The sequence below is a fragment of the Pelophylax lessonae genome (genome assembly GCF_965119305.1).
Source record: "Pelophylax lessonae genome assembly, chromosome: 4".
Lineage (NCBI taxonomy): Eukaryota > Metazoa > Chordata > Amphibia > Anura > Ranidae > Pelophylax > Pelophylax lessonae.
In genome coordinates, this window is record NC_138771.1 from 75,537,513 (window position 1) to 75,562,886 (window position 25,374).

Genomic DNA, 25,374 nt, shown 5'->3' on the forward strand with positions numbered 1-25,374 from the left:
GGCATCACAAATGTCAGTTGCAGGCCATTCAGGGTACCTCTTCCTTATATGTCAGCCAGGCAATCAGTAGTACCATTTCTGCTCTTCTAATAGGAAGGAGAACAGGCGGAGATACACAACGTAAGGTAACATCAGGATGCTACATCCACCATGGAACCCCACTGCCGACACAAGGATGGCAGCGTAGCCCTTTGGGCTTCTGCAGAGGGTCAATAGGCTGTCACGGGAAAGTGTTTTTGCAAAGTAGATTGTCCGTAAAAGGGTCAAGGGACAGGCTTTGGTAAAAGAGATCACTCATAATCCAAGTCATTTCATTCTTATTTCTTCTTGATCAGTGAGCTTTCTTAGGGACCATTTAACTGGACAGCACAAATGTCAGTTGCAGGCCATTCGGGGTACCTCTTCCTTCTGTCAGACAATTATTCATTCCATTGCTGCTCCTTTAAGAAAAATAGGATGGAGAACAGGCAGAGATACACAATGTAAGGTAACAGCAGGATGATATATTCATCGTAGAACCCCACTGCTGGTACAAGGGGGCCTGGGTGGCAGTGTAGGCCTTTGTGCTTCTGCAAAGGGTTAAAAGGCTGTCAAGTGACAGGCTTTGGTAAAGTAGATCATCCATAATCTGAGGCATCTCATTTTCCTTTCCCCTTGATCACAATGCTTCGTTAGGGGCCATTTAACCGAGCACCACAAATGTCAGTTGTAGGCCATTCAGGGTACCTGCTCCTTGTTTGTCAGCCAGGCAATTCATCTCACCATTTCTGCAGGAGGGAGAACAGGCAGATTATGGATGCAAAGATTTAACAGCAGGATTTTACATCCACCATTGAATCCCACCGCCAGCACAAGGGACCTAGACTGCAGCATAGGCCATAGGACTAATGTAAAGGGTTAATAGGCTGTTAAGTGACAGCTTTTCGCTTATGCAAGTGATCGCCAAAGTAGATCATCCATAATCCAAGTCCTTTCATTCTCATTTCCCCCTGATCATAGTTCCCAAAGGACCATTTAACTGGGCGTCACAAATGTCAATTTCAGGCCACTTCTGCCATTCAGTGTATCTGCATCCTTATTTGTCAGCCAGGCAATTAATCTGTCCATTTCTGCTAATGGGGGTTAAAACCTGTAAGAAGGACAGGAGGGAACGAGGCCAGGTCATGGAGGCAGATTTATACAGCAGCAGATCTAGTGGAAAGGTAACAGCAGGACGTTAGAACCAGCATAGGGGGCCTGGATGGCAGCGTAGGCCTTTGGGCTACTGTAAAGGGTTAATACGCTGTCAAAGGACAGGCTTTCACAAATGATTGCCAAAGCAGATCATCCATAATCCAAGTCATTTAATTCCCATTTCCCCTTGATCAGAGTCCTTCCCAAGGGGCCATTTAACTGGGCATCAGAAATGTCAGTTTCAGGCCACTTCCCTGCTTCCTTATTTGTCATCCAGGCAATTAATCTTACCGTTTCTGCTAACGAGAGGCCATTGTTTACTAATAGGGTGTTTTCATCGGGAGAGAACAGGGCAAAAAAAAAAACCAGAGCATTGGAACCTATACTTATCTTGCTTTTGCAATAAGCACAGGGCCTACCTCTTTATGTCCTTGACTGTAATACAGGTCAGTTTTTATATAGCTTATATTTGTCTGAATGATAAACGTCAGCAAGCAAATATTGATATTTGTATAGGTATTTTTTTGGCACCATTTACTAATTGCTGAATGAAATATTTAACATTGGGAAGAAAAGCAGCTTGTTTGAGGCTGTCAGCCTGTTAGATGGATAGGGGACCAGGGAATTGGCAAATCCTACTCAATGCAGACTGTCTCTTTCATTCGAGGGTTTCAGCAGGACGGTTATTCTGTGTTCTTAGGGTCCAGCGTTTAAGTACTGAGGAACGCTAGTCACTAGAGAGATCAGCCTCCAGATAGGTAGACCAGGTTAGTGGTCGCAACGTTCTCACTTCTCTATCATTGCTTTCCTATCAGCACAGCAAACACGTGTTTATAGCACAATAAACAGCAACCAGGAGGCTTTCCTAATAGAGAAGATCATTTGGAGCCAGATACAGGCATACCCCACTTTTAACCACTTTACCAGTAGAGGATTTTGCTGTCTTACGATTCGGCACTGTGTGACTTTAACTGACAATTGCGCGGTTGTGCGATGCTGTACCCAAACGAAATTTACGTCCTTTTTTTCCCACAAACAGAGCTTTCTTTTGGTGGTATTTGATCACCTGTGCGATTTTTACTTTTTGTGCTATAAACCAAAAAAGAGCGTAAATTTTGAAAAAATAACAATATATTATATGAAATCCCCCCCCCCCCCCAAAAAAAATGTAAAAATCCAAATGTTTTAAAATTTTTGGCCAATTTGTTTTCTGCTACCTATGTTTGGTAAAAAAAATCACAATAAGCTTATTTTGATTGGTTTGCGCAAAAGTTATTGCGTTTACTAACTAAGGGAAAAGATTTTCCCTTAGTTAGTAAATGCAATAACTTTTGCGCAAACCAATCAAAATTTTTTTGTGCGTTTATATGGGCGACTAGTAGTACAGGATCAGAATTGTGTTTTAGCCACATGAATTTTAACCACTTTACCACCGGAGGATTTTGCTGCCTTACGTCTGAGCCACTTTTTGCGATTCGGCACTGTGCGACTTTAACTGACAATTTCGTGGTCGTGCGACGCCGTACCCAAACAAAATTGACGTCCTTTTTTTCCCACAAACAGAGCTTTCTTTTGGTGGTATTTGATCACCTGTGCGATTTTTACTTTCTGCGCTATAAACAAAAAAAGAGCGTAAAGTTTGAAAAAATAACAATATTTTTCACATTTTTTTATATGAAATTCCCCCCCAAAAAATGTAAAAATCAAAATTTTTTTAAATTTTTGGCCAATTTGTTTTCTGCTACCTATGTTTGGTAAAAAAAAAATCACAATAAGCGTATTTTGATTGGTTTGCGCAAAAGTTATTGCGTTTACTAACTAAGGGAAAAGATTTCTGTCATTTTTGGTGTTTTTTTTTTTTAACGAGTAATGGCGGCGATCTGCGATTTTTTTTTTTTGCGGGACTGCGACATTGTGGCGGACAGATCGGACCCCTGACTGACATTTTTTACACTTTTGGGGGTACCAGTGACATTACTACAGTAATCAGTTCTATATATATGCACTGCTACTGTAAAAATGACACTGGCAGGGAAGGGTTAATTTTATTGGAGAGGGAGGGGTTAATGTATGCCTGGTGCTTACTGACGTGTGTGGGGGGAGGTGACTGAGTGACACAAGGACAGATCCAGGGTTCAGCTATGCTGAACCCTTCAATCTGACCCTGCCTGTCACTTAGGAGATCCGCCCGCTTTGTTTACACAAGCGGGCGGACCTCCACACTAGATCCCCGACGATCGGGGAAGAGCAGCGGCGATCGCCGCTGCTCCTCCCCTGGCCTGACTCCCGCTGTGACTGAATACAGCGGGAGCGAGCCTCCGGCGGCGCGCGCCGCCGAGAAAGGTGAGTGTCTGGCGACGTAGGTCTTGGCGTGCACCCACGAACCGCACCCGAGTCCACCTAAAAAGGGTGGTCTGGGGTACGGCTCATGTGAACTCCAGTACGGTTTGCTTCTGATGAGAACGCAATCGTACCAAAGCAAGCAGTTCTATCCATTTTGGCACCTTCTCGTTTACAGCGGTTGCCAAGCAAGATGAGTATGCGCCGGCTGCAGCTTGATGACACAAGTGTACCGCGGTTCGGATACAAAAATCAAATGTGAACACAGTCCATCGGGGGCAGGGGGAGGGGGGAGCAATCGAACTCGGGTTCGGACCAGGCAATCGCACAAAGTGTGAAAACACTAATAATATTCTTAGATTGTAAGCTCTAATGAGCAGGGACCTCTGATTCCTACTGTAATAAAGTGTATTGTATTTTTACTGTCTACCCTCAAGTTGTAAAGCGTTGCGTGAACTGTCGGCGCTATATAAGACCTATATAATAATATACAGGATTTATATAGTGCCAACAGTTTGTGCAGCACTTTACAATATAAAGGCAGACGGTATAATTACAATACAGGTCAATACAGAAGGATTAGGAGGGCCCCGTGGAGCTTACAATCTAAGGCCCCGTTCACACCTATATGTATTGGAATTGCTGCCAGAATTGTGCGATTCTGCCCACATTTACAAAACGTGGGAAAAATTGTGGCAAAACATGCAACAGGTGTTTGGGTGCCATTCGTTCCTAATGACACCTCAAACAGCTTAAAAAAGAGGGCGAAACAGGCCAAAAAATGCTCTAAAGTCGGCTGCAGGAAAAGGTACAGGAGGGCAGCCCATTCTAATGATTATTGTCGCTACAAAAACACGCAAAGAACGCAATGCTCTTGTGTCACTAAGATGTGAACGGGACCTTAAAGGGAGGGGAATTTGGTAGAGAAGGTAATCGCTATGGAGTTGGGTGAAGTGCAGAGGTTAGGTGGAGGTGGGGTAACTTTATCTGAAGAAATTTGTTTTTAGGGATCACCTAAAGGCGGGCAGGGAAGGAGACAGCTGGACAGATTGGGGCAGGGAGTTCCATATTACATTGAAATACCGCACTGCTTTCCTCAGCCACATTTGGCACGCGATTGCGACGTGGTCCCATTGACTTTATCGGGTGCGTTCGGCATGGTGTAATACCTACTGAACCTCACATGATGAGTTAAAGCACGTGCAGCACAAAGCCATGTGAACGGGCTGCTCTGAACTTCCCTGTTTGGCATTAAGGTAAATGACAGATGTGGGCGTTCCCATTGTAATGCAGATGCACAGGGTTTTGCCATGGCCCTCTGCCTGTGTGAACTGATCCTTAGCACGCTTGTTACCATTGAAGGATTTCCTCTTGATTTCTGTTTTGTTGACAACTTACAATGTAGGATTTCCCTTTCTGCAGTGAGAATGATCACAAGATAGAAAGGGTGAATCTACCCAGCCAGGACACAGACAGGGGCTCTGACACTTCCCCACTTTATACAAATCTAGAATAAAAGGTTTTTGATTTAGAGGCACCTTAAAGTGATTGCAAAGTCTTGTTTTTTTTTTTTTTAAATAAGAAACATGTTAAAATGACCTCCTTGTGCAGTTGGTTTTGCACAGAGAGGCCCGGATTCTCCTCTTCTTGGGTCCCTCTTCGGTGCTCCTGGCCCCTCCCTCGTGTTGAGTGCCCTCACAGCAAGCAGCCTCCTATGGGGGCACCCGAGCCACAGCTCCCTGTGTCCGTTCAGACATGGAGCCGTGACCCGCCCCGCCCTCCTCTCTCTCTCTCCTGAATGGCTGACTGACTTTGACAGCAGCGGGAGTCAAACGCGCTGCGCGGCTGTCTCAGCCAATGAGGAGGGGTCCTGGGCAGCTTAGAAACCCTTGAAACTTTGCTGGATAAAGATGGGCTCAGGTAAGTATTAGGGGTGCTGGGGGGGGGGGGGGGCTGCTGCACACAGAAGGTTTTTTTTATCTTATTGCATAGAATGCGTTAAGATACAAAAAACCTCCTGCCTTTACAATCACTTTAATAGCATCGTGACGTTTGGAAACGTTTGGAAACTCATGGCAACCAATGAGAAATCCAAAATCTGAGTAGACTATTGAAAGCTTTTCTCTTATTGGTTAGTAAGGATTACAATACACATTTTCTCTTTGTGTTATTATTAATGTATTACCCCAACTGAATTTATAAATTTGTTTTGAATCGCGCCTATTTACTTCTGTTTTGTGAGTGAGTTGCAGCCAAAGGTTCTATTCTGATTTGGGACTGGCTCTATTTATGATTTGGGTTCTTTCTTTTATTTTTTAATTTAGCTATAACTTTCTGTTGTGCAAACCTGACAAGGTGCTTTGCAAGGTAACCCTCCTGGTATGGTTTGTGGCGGTGGTGGTGGGGATGCTCTTGGGGCGTACACTGGTCCTTCCTTTTCTTGGCCTGAATGCTTGGATGAGGGTCAAAAATTGATATTTGGGGGGACCCCATGCCTTTTATTTCTTCATTTTTGTGTGGGGGTCCTCCATTAGGATCTATACCAGGCCCTGTTCTAGGATAAGGGTCCGGTATAGATGACGGGAATCTCTGTGTACAAACAGATTGAAGTGGACAGAAGCTGTCATTTTGCCTGGAATATAAATCTCCTTTTTTCTTTGTAAGTAGCTGCAGTGTTGCTTTAGTTAGTTGTATACATTGTACAGATGCGCCACTTTACAGGCAGTGTCAGGGCATCCCCAGACATGTTGCTATTTATGCTGGCGTATAAGACAACTTTTTAAAGAGGAAGTAAACCCTCCTCTGACACTTCCACCTATAGGTAAGCCTATGATAAGGCTTACCTATAGGTACTGTAAATATCTCCTAAACATGCACCGTTTAGGAGATATTTACCTTACATGCAGCCAGTGACATCACTGGCGCATGCGCTCTCAAGGAATGGCCGCTGGTGCATGCGTGGGAGTGACGTAATTGCGGGTCCAGCCAATCAGATGGCCGGATGCTGCGAACCCGGAAGAAGGGTGACAGAACATGTCACCAGCGAGAGAGGTGAGCGGTCGGCGCCCTGGGGCTTCGTTCTTAGGTAAGTATTTCATAATGAGCTAGTATGCGATGCATACTAGCTCATTATGTGTTTGTCTTTCAGGTGTACTTTAAAAAAAAAAATCTGAGGTTTACAAGCTCTTTAACCTTAAAAACATCCCCCAAAAATCGGGGGGTCATCTTATACGCAGAGTAAAACAATGTGAGGGCTACTTTACATAGTTAGTTTGGGCCAAGCTGGCCCAAAACAAACATCCCTAATCCCTCAGCCTGCTGGATGTGCGGTACAGTACAGTATACCGCGCTGAGCCAATCACGGTGAGCGATGTATTCTAATAATAAATTCAAAGCCGGCTCAGATTGGTGGAGTCAGAGAGGCGGGTTGATGATGTTACAATCTCTGACTCAGCCAATCTGAGCTGGCTTTGAATTTATTATTAGAATACATCGCTCACCGTGATTGGCTCAGCGCAGTATATTGTATGTAGCTGAAGCTACCGTACATACCGTATTGCTGCACATCCAGCGGGCTGACGGATTTGTGGGTGTAAATGGCCGAAGGGGGGCGGTAGTCTTATACGGCGAGTATAGCCCAAAACCTATATTTTAACTGGAAAATAAGGAGGTCGTCCTACACACCCAGTCGTCTTATACGCCGGCATATACGCTATTTAACAGATTTTTTCATTTTTATTGTTGCACTTAAAAGTATTAATATAATCACTCATATCCAAGTAGAACAGAATGGGACATATCCACATAAAAAACAATATATGAAGTATACAATGACACAGACATTCACCTTTTGTGAGACAAAAAAATTTAACATTAACCACTTGTTGCCCAAGGACGTCTATGGACGTCCTTGAGTGGCGGTGGTTATATTGGGATAATGCCTGCAGCTACAGGCATCATCCTTCCGGTATCTTTGTTTCCAGCTGGTGATTCTCTTTTTTTGTAAAAGCGATACTTTTACTACTTTTGCTTAATTTTCTTTTATTTTTACTTTGACTTTCAGTGATGATGGTAAACAGGACAATAGAGAGGGTGAATCTCCCTAACGGGGACACAGACAGAAAAAAAACCTGACAGTGGTTCTAATCCCTCTCCACTCTATGCAAAACTGAAAAAAAAGTTTTGCCTTTAGTTATACTTTAAAGCTGAGCCTGGAATTACATTTTCTTACAATTGGGCTAGCTTGGCTCGATGTAACTATGCACATCTGATATTCAGAGAGGCATAGGGATGCTGTAAATCATTGTAATAGAAGACACTCAGCGATCCTCTGCATCCTGTGCAAGCATCTTCCCCTCTGCACATGGACTACAGGGGATCGCTCGCTAGGTACTGTTGACATTCATAGGATGCCTACCCTTTTTTCTCTGGATGCAAGCAGGGTTGATTTGATTTAAATCATAATTTTTAAAGAGCAGCTGTCATCTCTGTCCCGCATCGGCTCCTCCTCTGACCCACTGTTGACTCACCAAATGTCCTATTCACTTTGTTGGGATGGCTGGTGAAGCGGCAGTGACACAACAAGGTGAGGGATGTGGCAGCAGCAGGTGAGTGGATGGCCGCTAACGGGCGTTGCCATGATGGATCTGAAATGACAGGTGCTCTTTAAATGTAAGGACTTATTCTTGCTGGTAGTTAGTATGAAATTGTGTGAATGTATCAATGCAGCGCATGTTATCTCAGATTGCCAAGCTTGGATTCATTAAAGGAGTTTACCAAAAATGTAAATATTGCAGAATATGTATATGTATTAGGGATGCACCGAAATGAAATTCTTGGCCGAAGCCGAATAATAATGAAATGTTTGGCCGAAGGCCGAAGGCCGAATACCGAACGCGGTGTTTCGCATTTTTTCCATTTATTTTGCCAATTTTTTGTCCTCTCTCTTGTCCTCTCATGTCTCTCTCTCTCTCTCTTGTCCTCTCATGTCTCTCTCCCTAAATGTTACTGTAGGGAATGGGATTCAGTGCACACTGCAGCCTTGTACCATAGGGTTAATGTTAGTGACACTGTAGGGATTGGGAAGGATGCTGGGAATGGAAATCAGGAAGCATGCAGGCAGCCTTGTAAATTTTAATTGCAGATACAGGGCACTGGGCAGGTCAGGGTTAATGTGGTAACATCAATTACTCAGTGACAGTCAGTCAGTGTCAGTGTGGACTCGATCAGATTATACCGTGACAGACAGTCTCTCATAGTGGTGGTAGTAGGAGGCTGGAGGTGGACTAGTAGGAGCCTGGAAAGGAGCACAGCCGCATACATACATTACTCACTCGTGCACTGCAGCCCGCCCCACACATTCAGTGAGTCTTACGCTCCTCCCTAGTTTTTTCAATGGCACATTCAGGAAGCCAATCACGCCGTGAGTAGCGGCACAGCGGAACCAATCAGGTGTGCAGGCACGCGTGATTGGTTCGCTGTGCAGCTAATCACGGCGTGATTGGCTTCCTGAATGTGCCATTGAAAAAACTAGGGAGGAGAGTAAGACTCACTGAATGTGTGGGGCGGGCTGCAGTGCACGAGTGAGTAATGTATGTATGCTCACCGCTGAAGTGTCCCGGCTTCCCCTGCCTAACACGGAAGTCTGTGAGTCCTCCTGTCCTCCTCCGAGTCCCTTCCCCCTGTAAATATCGTGACCTCGGCGATATGAATATCGCCTACGGCCACAGAACCATAGTCAATATCATATCGACTATCGTTCAGCCCTATTGTTCGGCACAAAATTTTTCGGCCTTTTGACTTATTCGGCCGAACACCGAAAGTGCTATTTTTTCTATTTTCGGCCGAATAATGTTCGGCCGCCGAATATTCGGTGCATCCCTAATATGTATCTATATCTATCTATCTATATCTATCTATCTATAAATATATATATATATATATATATATATATATATTAGAGCTTCACGATTCTGGATAAAATGAAAATCACAATTTTTTTGCTTAGAATAAACATCACGATTCTCGGCCTAATATCATCTTTTACATTATACAAAAAAATTGGGCTAACTTTACTGTTTATTTTTTTTAAAATTCATTAAAGTGTATTTTTTCCAAAAAACTGCGTTTGAAAGACTTCTGCGCAAACACAATGTGATATAAAAGATTGCAATGATCGCCATTATATTCTCTAGGGTCTCTGCTTAAAAAAAAAAAAAAATATATGTAATGTTTGGGGGTTCTAAGTAATTTTCTAGCAAAAAATACTGATTGTAAGCAACAAGTGTCAGAAAAAGGCTTGGTCTTTAAGAGGTTAAACTGCCCTCACTTACAGATGGAAGTTCATTCCTTTGATCCAAAAGAAGGAAATGATACATTGTAAAACATTGTGTTTATGGTTATCTAGCAGTCTTAACAATGTTGATAAATATTTGCTGGAGGCTTTTTTCTTTTTTTGACAGCTGTGAGTGAGCAGAGAACAGCGCTGTATGAGGAAATGCTGTTTTAAGATCGTAAGGGGGGGGTGAAGCGAGATCGCGATTTTTTAACGATTAATCGTGCAGCTCCAATATATATATATATATATATATATATATATATATATATATATATATGCTACAAAACTACACTCCATTTAATGCTAAATAAACTAAATTGTTAATGTATCTTAACCACTTCCCGACCACCACAGTTGACCGTTCTCTCTGCAATGATCATAGAGTCCCTGTGATCCTTCTATATAGGAACACAGGTCTCTGTGATCATTTCACAAGCCACGCCCCCCACAGTTAGAAACAAGCCCCTAGGTATACATTTAACCCCTTGATCACTTACTGTGTTAACCCCTTCCTTGCCACTGTCATTATTACAGTAACAGTGCATATTTTTAGCACTGATTACTGTAGTAATGTGACTGGTAACCCCAAAAGTGTCAAAAATGTCAGTCAGGGGTCCGATCTGTCCACCGCAATGTTGCAGTCCTGCAAAAAAATGCAGATCGCCGCCATTACTAGTAAAAAAAAAAAAAAATCATAATACGCTTATCGCGATATTTTTTTTTATCAAAAATATGTAGCAGAAAACATATTGGCCTAAAATGTTAAAAAATTTAGATTTTTACATTTTTTTTTTTGGGAATGTTATATAGCAGAATGTGATAGTTTTTTTTTCAGAATTGTCGCTTTTTTTTTTGTTTATAGCGCAAAAAATAAAAATCGCACAGGTGATCAAATACCACCAAAAGAAAGCTCTATTTGTGGGGAAAAAAAGGCAATAATTTTATTTGGGTACAGCGTCGCACGTCAGCGCAATTGTCTGTTAAAATAACGCAGGGCCGAATCGCAAAATATGGCCTGATTATTAAGGGGAAAAATCTTCCGGTCCAGAAGTGGTTAAATAGAAAACCAAATTTAAAAAAAAAATAGATTTTTATCCACCCTGGATTCAAGGCATTCTCTCATTGGACAAGATGGAGATCATGATGTAACTGCCCCTCCTCTCCACCTTGTCCAGTCAATGACTTGTAATAAATGAAAATAATACAAGGTGCTCTATGAGCCGTGGCAGTGCCAAGCTAGCAACAACCTGTGGTCAGTGCGCAGAGGGGAAGACGATTGCACAGAACCCGGATAATCACAGCTTTCTGTATGTTTCATTGACTCCTACAGTCATTTACAGCATCCTCAGTGGACCTGGGAAGATAAGTTACACATACTTACATCGAGCCAAGCTGGACCAATGTTAGTATGCAAAAATATAATTCCTGGATTCCGGGTTTCAGCTTTCTCTTGGTGTAACTTAGGTTAATAAAGGGTAAGTGTAGGCTTGTGAAGCCGCCTGCAAGTCTCTTTGTATTATTATTGAAGGATTCTTGTACCATGGAACGGGCTTTTTTATGTGTTCTGGGGTTCTGACCAGACATCCCATATTTCTGATGCAAATCACCAAGAAAAGGCTTATTTTTAGTTGTCTTAGTCTTGCCAGATAAGTACCTTAGTAGCTACACAATCTAATTTATAAGCTCCAACATTAGTGGAATTCCAGGTAAAGTTCCTCTACTCTGCTCCACAAATAGGAGCCTCTGTTCTCTTTATCACATAGAGAAAGGCGCTATTTATAAATGCATTCACTGTTTTTGTAGTGGCTGTAAAAATAGATTTTCCGGTAGTTTGAGAAGCTGGGAAGACATAGAAATTGTGAAGACTAATCATTATTTAGAAGCTTCCCACGTTTTATATCCCCCCGATACACAAGTCTGGATTCATCCTTGAGTTTGAGCCTGTTCTATTTTGGAGAGTTTATCTGCACAATATCAGGCTTGTGCGTTTAAGGCCCCATTCACACTTCTCGTTTTGTGAATGCGCTATAAAATGCACTGGAAATGCACGTTTTGCTGTGCGTTTCAGAAACACACTGCAAACGCACGCCCCGCTTGCGGTGCAATCAATTAACGGCACCCCAAATGCGGTTAGCAGGCTGCACCAAAATACACGTTGAAAAAAAGTGCGATGATTCATTCTTGAAAAGGTGCTGGAGTTATTTTGGCAAGCTTGTTGCACATAGAGCAGGCTATTCGAGTGATAACACACATAAAACAACGCGAGCGTTAACGCGTGTTCCTGCTACCTAAAGTGTGAATGGTGCTTTCGTTTTATCCCAAGGAAAGCTAATCACTAGGAGGAGGCGGTTGTCAGCTGTGAAATTGCATGAAAAAAACACACATTATGCTCGCTATTCGGGCACTCCCATAAACGTGCGATCATGTCCCTAAGAAGCGTAAGAGTAGCCGGTCGCCTTAGAGGCTTTTTTTTGTGCGTTTATATGGGCGGCTAGTAGTACAGGATCAGAATTGTGTTTTAGCCACATGAATTTTAACCACTTTACCACCGGAGGATTTTGCTGTCTTACGTCCAGGCCACTTTTTGCGATTCGGCGCTGTGCGACTTTAACTGACAATTGCGCGGTCGTGCGATGCTGTACCCAAACGAAATTTACGTCCTTTTTTTCCCACAAACAGAGCTTTCTTTTGGTGGTATTTGATCACCTGTGCGATTTTTACTTTTTGCGCTATAAACAAAAAAAGAGCGTTTATTTTGAAAAAATAAAAATATTTTTAAAATTTTTTTATATGAAATCCCCCCCCAAAAAAATGTAAAAATCTAAATTTTTTTAAATTTTTGGCCAATTTGTTTTCTGCTACCTATGTTTGGTAAAAAAAATCACAATAAGCTTATTTTGATTGGTTTGCGCAAAAGTTATTGCGTTTACTAACTAAGGGAAAGATTTTTGTCATTTTTGTTGTTTTTTTTTTTAACGAGTAATGGCGGCGATCTGCGATTTTTTTTTTTTGCGGGACTGCGACATTGTGGCGGACAGATCGGACCCTTGACTGACATTTTTGACACTTTTGGGGGTACCAGTGACATTACTACAGTAATCAGTGCTATATATATGCACTGTTACTGTAAAAATGACACTGGCAGGGAAGGGGTTAATTTTATTGGAGAGGGAGGGGTTAATGTATGCCTGGTGCTTACTGACATGTGTGGGGGGAGGGGACTGAGTGACACAGGGACAGACCACATGTTCAGCTATGCTGAACCCTGAAATCTGACAGTGCCTGTCACTTAGGAGATCAGCCCGCTTTGTTTACACAAGCGGGCGGATCTCCACACTAGATCCTCGACGATCGGGGAAGAGCAGCGGCGATCGCCGCCGCGACCTCCCCTGGCCCGACTCCCGCTGTGACTGAAAACAGCGGAAGCGCACCTCCGGCGGCGCGCGAGCGCCGCCTACAGGGGGAGGAGTCCAGCGACGTAGGTCTACGTCGCTGGACGGGATCGTGCCACATTGCCGCAGTAGTGTCAATGTGGGCGGTCGTAAAGTGGTTAAAGACGTGTTTTTCAAGCACTTTTTAGGCGATTCCATTAACCACTTGCCGATCAGTCGCCGTACATATACTGCGGCAGGTCGGCTCTGTCCCAGGAAATGACGTAACTGCACGTCGCTTCATAGGGCCGCTAGTGGGGGCACGTGCCCATTTGCCACAGGGGAAGCTAATTTGCGGGTCCGGCGGCTGCGATTGCCCCTAGGCATCCACGATCGCTCCCCGTGGAGACAGAACGGCGGTTTGCCGTTGTAAACACAGCAGACCGCTGTTCTGTCAGTTATGAACACAGGGATCCTGTGTTCCACTTATTTAGGAACACAGGTCTCTGTGTTCATGCAGCAAGCCCATCCCCCCACAGTTAGAAAGCACCCCCTAGGGACACATTTAAACCTTTGATCACCCCTGGCGTTAACCTTTTCCCTGCCAGTGTCATTATAGTACAGTAACAGTGCATATTTATAGCACTGATTACTGTAGTAATGTCACTAGTCCCCCCCAAAAGTGTCAAAAATGTCAGTTAGGGGTCCTGAAGTCCCGTTGATCGCCGCCATTACTAGTAAAAAAAAAAAAAAAAAAATTTGACAAATCTTTCCCCTAGTTTGTAACCAATCAACATACACTTAGTGGGATTTTTTTTTTTTTTTACCAAACATATGTAGCAGAATACAAATTGGCCTAAATTGATGAAAAATTTTGATTAAATTTTTTTTATTGGGAATGTTTTATAGCAGAAAGTAAAAAATATTGTTTTTTTGTTTTTTTTTTCAGAATTGTCGCTCTTTTTTTCTTTGTTTATAGCGCAGAAAAAAATAAAATCGCAGGAATGATCAAATACCACCAAAATAAATCTCTATTTGTGGGGAAAAAAAGGACATTAATTTTATTTGGGTACAGCGTCGCATGGCCGCGCAATTGTCAGTTAAAGTAACGCAGTGCAGTATCGCAAAAAAAATAGCCTGGTCATTAAGGGGGTAAGTCCTTCCGCTCCAGAGGTAGTTAAAGGAGAAGTATGGCCAAAGCTTTTTGGCCATACTGCTCCTATTCTCCTAAAGGAGTGCAGTTCGATTTGCACTCCCGTGATCCATTTTCAGCTGAAGCCCGTTGTCGACTGACGTCACAGACCCGGTCCAGGCTCTGAAATTATTCTGACCAAATGGTTGGATATTGTTTGAGCTGCTTCTATTTTCCTGGTTGTCGTATGCGGTACATGCACATGGCAAACCTTCAGCTGCATTGTGCAGTTTTGGATTTTTTACATCTTAGTATTGTATCATAGGAAGGCAAGGGGTAGCTTCCAGGTAAGCCTACCCTCAGTTTAACTAATGCTATATGTCCCACTGTACTATAGGCTAAATTACCATTGCACTATACAGGAGTGTATATATTTGCAAATGTGTGCAACTGAGATCTCTGTTTTGTTTGTCTACAGAACTCCATTAGATTAAGTCATCTTTACTGGCCGGTAGGGCTGATTGGCAGCAAACATTGTATTGTACTTACAGTGACAGCAACCTATGCTGACCATTTTGGCGGGATCTGCATCCTGATTTGATACTAACTCTGGGTGGCAGAAAAGTGCGTTTTACATTAAAGCAGAACTCCAGGCACAGGGATCTGTAATCTCTGGTGTGTAAATGAATGTTATCTCTACTGAGTTGCATTTCATGGCCACATCGATCCTCCGTACGTTAACCACTTCCATACCGGGCCATTTCTGGCACTCCGCTCCTACGTGTAAAAATCATCATTTTTTTGCAAGAAATTTACTCAGAACCCCCAAACATTATATATATATATATATATATATATATATATATATATATATATATATATATATATATATATATATATTTGTTTTAGCAGAGACCCTAGGGAATAAAACGGCAGTTATTTATAACTTTTTATGTCACACGGTATTTGCTCAGAAATTTTTCAAACGCGTTTTTTTGGGGAAAAAAAACAGTTTTATGAATAAAAAAAAAAAAAAAGCACTAAAGTTAGCCCAATTTTTTTTATGTAATGTGAAAGATGATGTTACCCTGAGTAAATAGATACCTAACATGTCACCCTTTAAAATTGCGCACACTCGTGGAATGGCGCCAAACTTCAGTACTTAAAAATTTCCATAGGCAGCGCTTTAAAAATTTTTGCAGGTTACCAGTTTTGAGTTATGCTGGCCATACACGTATAGATTTTCATCCGGAAATTTTCGTTTCAAGAAAATTCGTTTGATTTTCTAATCGTTAGTGGGGTTAAATCGATGTCCCTTTTCGACTGCAGCGACGGGAAAATTCGTAGGGGCAGAAGGGAAACCTTTTCTCGATCAACGAATTTTCGGGCAGTGTATGTGGTTATCGTTCAGAAATTACATTCATTTTAAAATTAAATGTTAAAAGCAAAAGACAATTTTCGAACGACATTCGTCTATTCAACGAATGTTCAAAGAATTTGCGTACCAATGTTCTACGAATATTCTCTTCCAAAAATCTATACGTGTATTGCCAGCATTACAGAAGAGGTCTTAGGCTAGAATTATTGCTCTCGCTCTAACGTTCATGGCAATACCTCATATGTATGGATTGAACGCCGTTTATATATGTATCTGCAATGTACACATGCGTTCTCTTCTGCGTGCGAGCACCCGGGGATAGGGGCACATTTTTATTTTATTTTTTTATTTTTACACTTTCCCTTTAATTTTTTTTTTTTGATCACTTTTATTCCTATTACAAGGAATGTAAACATCCCTTGTAATAGGAATAGTGCATGACAGGTCCTCTTTATGGAGCGATCTGGGGTCAATATGACCTCTTCAAAAGGCTTGTAAGCCTGAAATACAAAAAAAAAACCAAAAAAAACTTGGCTATCCAGCCGAGATCACGGCAGTATTGACAACTGCCAGGCCGGGCGTGACGTCATAATGTCGCGCCCGGGCCTCCGAGAGTCATAGAGACTGCTGGGAATGATTTGCATGTTAGGACCATCGTGGAGAGGCAGGGTGGTGATGTCAAATGTATTAAATATCCATACATGGAAATCCTATTTAACCGCTTGCCAACCAGCCGCCGTAATTTTACCCGCGAAATGACGTACCTGTATGTCGCTTTGCGGAACCACTAGTGGGGGTGCGTGCTGCCGGGGGTGCCCGCTGATTGGCCACAGGGGGAGCCAATCAGCGGGTCAGGCGGCCGCGATGTCCCTCGGGTACCAGCGATCGCTCCCCGTCGAGACAGAACGGCGGTCTGCCCTTGTAAACACGGCAGACCGCTGTTCTGTAGGTAATGAACACAGGGATCCTGTGTTCCTCTTATTTAAGAACACAGGTCTCTGTGTTCATGCAGCAAGCCCATCCCCCACACAGTTAGAATGCACCCCCTAGGGACACATTTAACCCTTTGATCACCCCCGGTGTTAGCCTCTTCCCTGCCAGTGTCGTTAGTACAGTAACAGTGCATATTTTTAGCACGGACTACTGTATTAGTGTCACTGGTTCCCCCAAAAGTGTAAAAAATGTCAGTTAGGTGTCCGATCTGTCCGCCGCAATGTCGCAATCCTGCTAAAAAACGCTGATCACCACCATTACTAGTAAAAAAATAAAAATGACATAAATCTTTCCCCTAGTTTGTAGACGCTATAACTTTTGCGCAAACCAATCAATATACACCTATTGGGTTTTTTTTTTTTACCAAAAATATGTAGCAGAATACAAATTGGCCTAAAATTATGAAAACATTGGATGTTTTATTTTTTATTTTTTTTATTGGGAATATTATTGGGGTCATTGGTCATTAGGGGTAAAACCTTCCAGTCCAGAATTGGTTAAAGAAAATTATTATTTTTTTTAAATTGGTGATCTACAGGGCACTGACCAGAATATTGGAAACTCTGAATAACTCATTGAGTTTAAACAATGGGGTTTACTGTATTTACTTAAACTGGAGCGTGCAAAACTGCATCAGCTGTGTATGGTAGCCAATCAGCTTCTAACTTCAACTTGTTCAAATAAAGAGTAACTCCACTTTTGTTGAGAAAAAAACGTTCCCCTCTGGGGGGTTTATGTACATTCAGTGGCGTAGCATGGGGGGTGCAGGGGGGGCCGGCCGCACCGGGCGCAACATCTGGGGGGGGCGCATCCGCAGTGTCACTCTGTCTGTCTGACTCTGACATACACAGTTCACACAATGTATGCGGCTGCCTCCATCTTTACGATGGGAGATGTCCAGCGCGGCTGCCCTATGGCTGAATGGCGGGGCGGGGCTGGACTGTGCCTCACCTGTCCATTGGTGTATGGTGGCGTTGCAAGCCAAGCCCCGCCTATGCCGCCTCTCCTCACTGCTCAGTCAGTTTAGCAGCGAGTGAGTCAGCAGCCTGGCGCTGTCACAGAGTGGGTTTTTTTTTTTAATCACCTGATTAGAGCCAGAGGCTCTAATAGGCTTCAAAAAAGGGTGAACCCAGGGCGCAGAGCAGTTCGCCCTGAGCCCACCCATTGTGTGACAATAGTGAATGAAAATTTGCTATTGTCACACGGATCCTCCTCCTGGCCAATCAGGAAGCGAGTCTGTGACCCGCTTCCTGATTGGCCGAAAGGCGAACGCATGCCATTGGCCGAGGAGGAGGTGGGAGGACTCGAGGAGATGCGGGGAACTGAGGAGAAGCCACCGCTGCAGGTAAGTCTCTCTGCATTGAAGGGGGCACGCTGTACACTCTGCATTGAAAGGGGGCATGCTGGACACTCTGCGTTGAAAGGGGGCACACTGGTTATTCTGCATTGAAAGGGGGCACGTGGTCATTCTGCATTGAAAGGGGGCACACTGGTCACTCTGCATTGAATGGGGGCACGATGATCTCTCTGCATTGAAGGGGGGCACGCTGGTCATTCTGCATTGAAGGGGGGCACGCTGGTCATTCTGCATTGAAAGGGGGCATGCTGGTCTCTCTGCATTGAAAGGGGGCACACTGGTCTCTCTGCATTGAAAGGGGGCACGCTGGTCATTCTGCATTGAAAGGGGGCACGCTGGTCATTCTGCATTGAAAGGGAGCACGCTGGTCATTCTGCATTGAAAGGGGGCACGCTAGTCATTCTGCATTGAAAGGGGGCACGCTGGTCTCTCTGCATTGAAAGGGGGCACGCTGGTCATTCTGCATTGAAAGGGGGCACGCTGGTCTCTCTGCATTGAAAGGGGGCACGCTGGTCATTCTGCAGTGAAAGGGGGCACACTGGTCTCTCTGCATTGAAAGGGGGCACGCTGGTCATTCAAACTTGTATTTAGATGCATTTTACTTTAATTACATCAGTATTTTCATAACAAACAATACATGTGCTTAGGGGTTAAGGGTTTCTTTAACTAATCTAGTGGAAGAGACTCCAGTGCTAAAATCCCGCGGGTTAGGGGGCGCAAATTACCTGCCTTGCCCCGGATGCTGACAACCCACGCTACGCTACTGTGTACATTGCAGGGATTTAAAAAAAAAAAAAAAAAAGTTTCATATTCCTACCTTTTGTTATTCTGAAGGAATAGCTGTTTGTCTGTGTCCATGTGCTGGGTGAATCTGTATGGGAGAGGTTTTATAATTATCAATCAGCTGGGGCACCTGCAGGGCTCTAATAGGAAAGTGGCAGGGTGTGCATCCCTTTAAGTGGGGTACATATTATAAGAAAATCGGGCAAACGATTGTCTGATTTTCCTTGTTGTTTCACAGAAAATTGGAATGAAGGAAAATTCATATGAAAAGGCTTTTTTTCTATTTATTGATTCTGATCACGTGGAGTCTTTAGTTTCTGACTTTTCTGATCATGTGGAGTCTTCGTTTCTGACTTTTCTGATCACGTGGAGTCTTTCGTTTCTGACTTTTCTGATCACATGGAGTCTTTCATTTGTGACTTTTCTAATCATGTGGAGTCTTTCGTTTCTGACTTTTCTGATCATGTGGAGTCTTTCATTTCTGACTTTTCTCATAGAAAAATCATACGATAACGGTACACATTACTGTTTGTTTGTTTGGTTCCCATTCAAAAAACATTTTGGAGCGTGTCCCTTCGGAAAATTTTCGTTCAGAAGGTCGGAATCGGCTGTAGAAAGTTGTGTACACACTATGCAAAAATCATATGAAAGTTCTTTGGACAAAAATTCTCGCCCGATTTTCTTACAGTGTGTAAGGGCATTTAGATTAGACATACGGGGGGAGATTTACTAAAACTGGAGGGTGCAAAATCTGGTGGAGCTCTGCATTGAAACCAATCAGCTCCTTTCCGTCATTGTCCCTAGACCAAGATGGTGCCAGCAAAGAAGGGAGGTGAGAAGAAAAAGGGCCGCTCTGCCACCAATGAAGTAGTTACTAGGGAATACACCATCAATATTCACAAGCGGATCCATGGAATTGGCTTCAAGAAACGCGCTCCCCCCGTGCTCTGAAGGAAATCCATAAATTCGCAGTGAAAGAGATGTATACTCCTGATGTACGTATTGACACCAAGCTGAACAAAGCTGTCTGGGCCAAAGGGATCAGAACTGTCACATACTGTATTCGTGTGCGCTTATCCAGGAAGCGAAATGAGGACGAAGACTCCCCCAACAAACTGTACACATTGGTCACATATGTGCCAGTTACTACATACAAAGGAGCAAGCTCTCAAATGCTGAGCTTAGAGCTACTGCATCAGGGGAGAGAGAGCGCATGTGAGGGGATTTGAACCAGAGAGAGCTCACTCCTGTGATGGTGAAGATGAACAGTATGAATAGTAACAGCTGGGAGTCTCTTCGAAACATCCTAAGAGTTTTCCAGCCAGGCTTCATGAGGTCTACACAGTCAACGTTGATGAAAACTAAACCTACTCTTCATTGATAAAAAATAAAACTTCCAGGTTCTATTGTCAAAGCTTAACCACTTTAGAACCGCTCACAGTAATACTACTGCGGCAGAGTGGTTCGTTATCGTCCAGCAACGTAGTATTAACGTCGTTAGACACTCCCCCTTCTGGGCGGCGCTTGCGCGCCGCCGGAGGCTCGCTCCCGCTGTTTTCATTCACAGCGGGAGTCGGGCCAGGGGAGGAGCAGCGGCGATCGCCGCTGCTCTTACCCGATCGTCAGGGATCTCCATAGTGACAGGGAGTGACAGATCGGACTGTTCAGCATAGCTGGACATCCGATCTGTCCATGACTCACACAGTCGCCTCCCCCCCTACACGTCAGTAAGCACCAGGCATACATTAACCCCTCCCTCTCCAATAAAATTAACCCCTTCCCTGCCAGTGTCATTTTTACAGTAACAGTGCATATTTATAGCACTGATTACTGCAGTAATGTCACTGGTACCCCCAAAAGTGTCAAAAATGTCAGTCAGGGGTCCGATCTGTCCGCCGCAATGTCGCAGTCCCGCAAAAAAAATCGCAGATCGCCGCCATTACGCGTTAAAAAAAACACCAAAAATGACAGAAATCTTTCCCTTTGTTAGTAAACGCAATAACTTTTGCGCAAACCAATCAAAATACGCTTATTGCGATTTTTTTTACCAAACATATGTAGCATAAAACAAATTGGCCAAAATTTTTTAAAAAAATTGTTTTTTACATCTTTTTTGGGGGGAATTTCATATAAAAAAATGTTAAAAATATTGTTATTTTTTCAAAATAAACGCACTTTTTTTGTTTATAGCGCAAAAATTAAAAATCGTACAGGTGATCAAATACCACCAAAAGAAAGCTCTGTTTGTGGGAAAAAAAGGACGTAAATTTCGTTTGGGTACGGTGTCGCACGACCGCGCAATTGTCAGTTGAAGTCGCACAGCGCCGAATCGCAAAAAGTGGCCTGGACGGAAGACAGCAAAATCCTCCGGTGGTAAAGTGGTTAATTGAACAAGCTGAAGTTAGAAGCTGATTGGCTACCATGCACAGCTGCACCAGATTGCTTCAGTTTTAGTAAATCAACCCCACATTGTTAGTGCTATATAAATACCGGTAATAAATAAAATTTTCATGCAGGGCTGGCCAAAGACATTGTGCTGCCTGGGTCCAAGAATGAAATGCTGCCCCCCCCCCCCCCCCCCCAAAAAAAAAGAAAAAAAAATCACACCCACTAAAAGGCCCCAACATCCATTTTTTTATATAAATATAAAATTTAGAAAACATTATATATATACTTACATTACATATACATTATTTATAGCTTTTTCCATAACTCACCACCGGACTGGTCCCCCAAACACCCACTGTCTTTCCTCAGTCCTCCTGTCACTCCTGTGTCTGCCGCGGGCACCGACCTAGAAGATCCAGCCTGCCCTGCGTGAGATGGAGTGCGCTGATGGTTTACGTCATTGCACACACCGCGATCACGCGAGGGACGTTCCCAGGAGGAGACGCTCCGCCTCTCCATACTCATCAGTTTGCACTACAGGCCGCAGTATGAGATAAGGAAATGCCGCCCGTAACGCACCGCAAACTGATGAGGAAAAAAATTGCTGAAAAAAAGTCTTGGGCGTCAATTTGCTGCCCCTCTCAAAGTTCCACCTGGGTCCAATGGACCCATGGTAGGGCCGGCCCTGTGTCCATGGGAAATACCTCATTTTTCTTGCACATGATTGGTACTGGGTGCGTTTTGTGTGGTTGTTCTAGTTCCAGATTTTGTGATTTCTACTTTTTTTTTTTTGTTAAAGTTGAAAATGTTGGATTGATGTTTGTGTACTTTGCACACAATGAACATTTCAGCCTCATTGCTGTAACAGTGATACATTTTACACTGTGCAGATGTTAATACATCCATGATAAGACATTGATTGAAGACCATAGAAAATTAGCCGAGTTCTGCATGTTATCAATGATTGTGTCTCGTTGGCCTTGATTTGTTCCACAACAAAATGTCTTTATGGAGCCGGAATGTGAAATATTCTCACATCTATCCTTACTCTGAGAGCCTACGTGAACAAAAGGCAATACAGAACAGAAAGAAAAGGTCCATTAGGCTGAGCAGTCCATCTGCATGTGCTCGTTCCATGTATACTATGTAAACATATATAAATCTTGAGTAGACGTTTGAGAAATCATTTAGCTTTTGCATCAGTTAGTCATTACAATTTGTGAAATACCAGCCTTTGTCTTGTATGAGAGTATGTACAATATGTACCCAGCCAACACAAACCTAAGGCCTGGTTCACACCAGTGCAGCTACTTCAGCCGCAGATAAGAGTGGTTTGTAATTGCGATTTAATTTAACAGAAGTCTATGCAAGTCGCAATGAAATTGGAAATAAGCAGTACAGGAACTTTTTTCTAAGTCGCTGTGATATGTGTTGTTGCAATTTGAATGGTTCCATTGGCAGCAATGGGGTGAAACGTCATGCGATTTGTAACTGTCAAATCACATGAGAAATCGCACAGGTGTGAACAAGGGCTAAATGGCCTAATTTGAAATATTATTAGACCCTCAAAAGTAAAATGCATATAGTGCTGTAGACCTCAGCACTTAGGTCCCTTCCACATGGGCTTTCTGTTCATCCCTTTTTTCTATCCCATTTGTTGACGGATGAAAAACATACATCAATGCATCTCTATGGGAAAACGGATGTAAACGGATGATCATCCATTTACATCTGCTTCTGTCAACATCTGTTTTTTGGAGCGGATCAAAGCCCTATTTATCTTCCGTTAAAAAAAATTGGAACGGACAAAAAACGGATGTAAACGAACAAACGATCCGATTTTCATTTGTTTTGCATTGGTAGTGGATGTAAAAAAATACTGTTGTAAAACTGATGAGAACCTTATGAGAACCACAACCTGATGAGAACCTTATGAGAACAAGAACCTGATGAGTACATTATGAGAACGAGAACCTGATGAGTACCTTATGAGAACAAGAATCTGATGAGAACCTTATGAGAACAAGAACCTGATGAGAACCTTATGAGAACAAGAACCTGATGAGAACCTTATGAGAACGAGAACCTCATGAGAACCTTATGAGAACGAGAACCTTATGAGAACAAGAACCTGATGAGAACCTTATGAGAACAAGAACCTGATGAGAACCTTATGAGAACGAGAACCTGATGAGAACCTTATGAGAACGAGAACCTTATGAGAACAAGAACCTGATGAGAACCTTATGAGAACAAGAACCTGATGAGAACCTTATGAGAACGAGAACCTGATGAGAACCTTATGAGAACGAGAACCTGATGAGAACCTTATGAGAACGAGAACCTGATGAGAACCTTATGAGAACGAGAACCTGATGAGTACCTTATGAGAACAAGAACCTGATGAGAACCTTATGAGAACGAGAACCTGATGAGAACGAGAACCTGATGAGTACCTTATGAGAACAAGAACCTGATGAGAACCTTATGAGAACAAGAACCTGATGAGAACCTTATGAGAACGAGAACCTTATGAGAACGAGAACCTGATGAGTACCTTATGAGAACAAGAACCTGATGAGAACCTTATGAGAACAAGAACCTGATGAGAACCTTATGAGAACGAGAACCTGATGAGAACCTTATGAGAACGAGAACCTGATGAGAACCTTATGAGAACGAGAACCTGATGAGTACCTTATGAGAACAAGAACCTGATGAGAACCTTATGAGAACGAGAACCTGATGAGAACGAGAACCTGATGAGAACCTTATCAGAACGAGAACCTGATAAGAAACTGTTGTAAACTGATCTGTTTTGTCTTTGAAAAAACGTGACTGAACTGATGACACAAATGGATCCGCCCCATGCGAAAGGACCCTTACTGTGTTTGCTGTGTGTCTTCCCTTCTCAGGTTCCTGGTTCAAGGCTATGTTCAAACTTGTGCGATGCCAGACATTGCATATGAATCGCATTGCATTTGCTCTAAAATGGTGCAGGACCCTTTTTTTGGTCTACACTGGAATTGGACCGCATAAGTGTTCACACCCATGCGATCCGATTACTGTACCATTTCATAGTTGGCACTGGGATATGTGAACCGATCATTAACTTTACATTGACAACCCCAGTGGTGCGCAGATGTCAGTGTGAACCAGTGTGCGATTCAGGTGCGAAGTGGGAATGTGCACTGGAATTGTAGGGTTTTCCGCATCGCACCAGTGTGAACTGGGACTTGGGTAGCTTTTTCCATACAGGGTCCCATGAAGCCATCTTTGTGTGAGGGCTATCGGCTCAGATCATGTACACCTCTTCCTACCCTTCTTCCGTCCATGGGGTGGAAAGCCTCCATAGCATGCGCTGTCCCTAGTGCAATGTGCATGTGATTTACTGAGGGGCATGTGCTCCCCCAACCTAGAAGTTCTGGAAGGGGTGCTGTGTGACCTGGACCTGGTGGCAGTAAATATCAAGCTTGTACTGAGCTTGTACAGGTTGCTTGGGAGATTTTAAGGTGGGAGTAAACTCCCATGTATAATGTTTACCTATAGGTAGGCCTATAATAAGGCTTATTTATATGTACAGTAAATATCTCCTAAAAATGCATAGTTTAGGAGATATTTACTTTGGATGCAGCTGGTGACGTCACTGGCGCTTGCACTCTGAAGGAACGGCATACCGGTGCCGTTCCTTCAGAACTGTGCTGTAAACAGCGACTCCTGGGTGCATGCGCAGGGGTGACGTCATTGCCGGCTCGGCCATTCATATTGCTGAAGGAAGACAGGATGAAGATGGAAGCGCCTTCAGTGGTGACAGTGCCACTGCTGGAGGGCTTCGTTCTCAGGTGGTTTACCACCTCTTTAAAAAAGAAGTATGGCCAAACCTTTTTTGGCCATACTTCTCTTCTGGGTCACAGGAGTGCACTTATTTGTGCACCCCTGTGACCGAGATGTCTCAGAACCAGCCCTAGGCTCTGAAAGGATCCCAACTTTAAAGGAGTTGTAAAGTCAGGAAGGTTTTTTAACTTAATGCATTCTATGAATTAAGATAAAAAGCCTTCTGTGTGTAGCAGCCTCCCCGGCACCCCTAATACCTACCTGAGCCATGTCCACGAGTCCCTCGGC

The 25,374-nt window shown here is 43.3% G+C and overlaps 1 protein-coding gene and 1 pseudogene across 4 annotated transcripts in view; both read left to right on the forward strand.

Annotated features, from left to right (window-relative positions):
- Positions 1 to 25,374, forward strand: part of PDE8A (phosphodiesterase 8A) — a 461,419-nt gene that overhangs the window by 149,479 nt on the left and 286,566 nt on the right. The window lies entirely within an intron of this gene.
- Positions 19,649 to 20,093, forward strand: LOC309554532 (large ribosomal subunit protein eL31-like; annotated as a pseudogene). Its single transcript has one exon. The product of its transcript is annotated as a large ribosomal subunit protein eL31-like (transcript).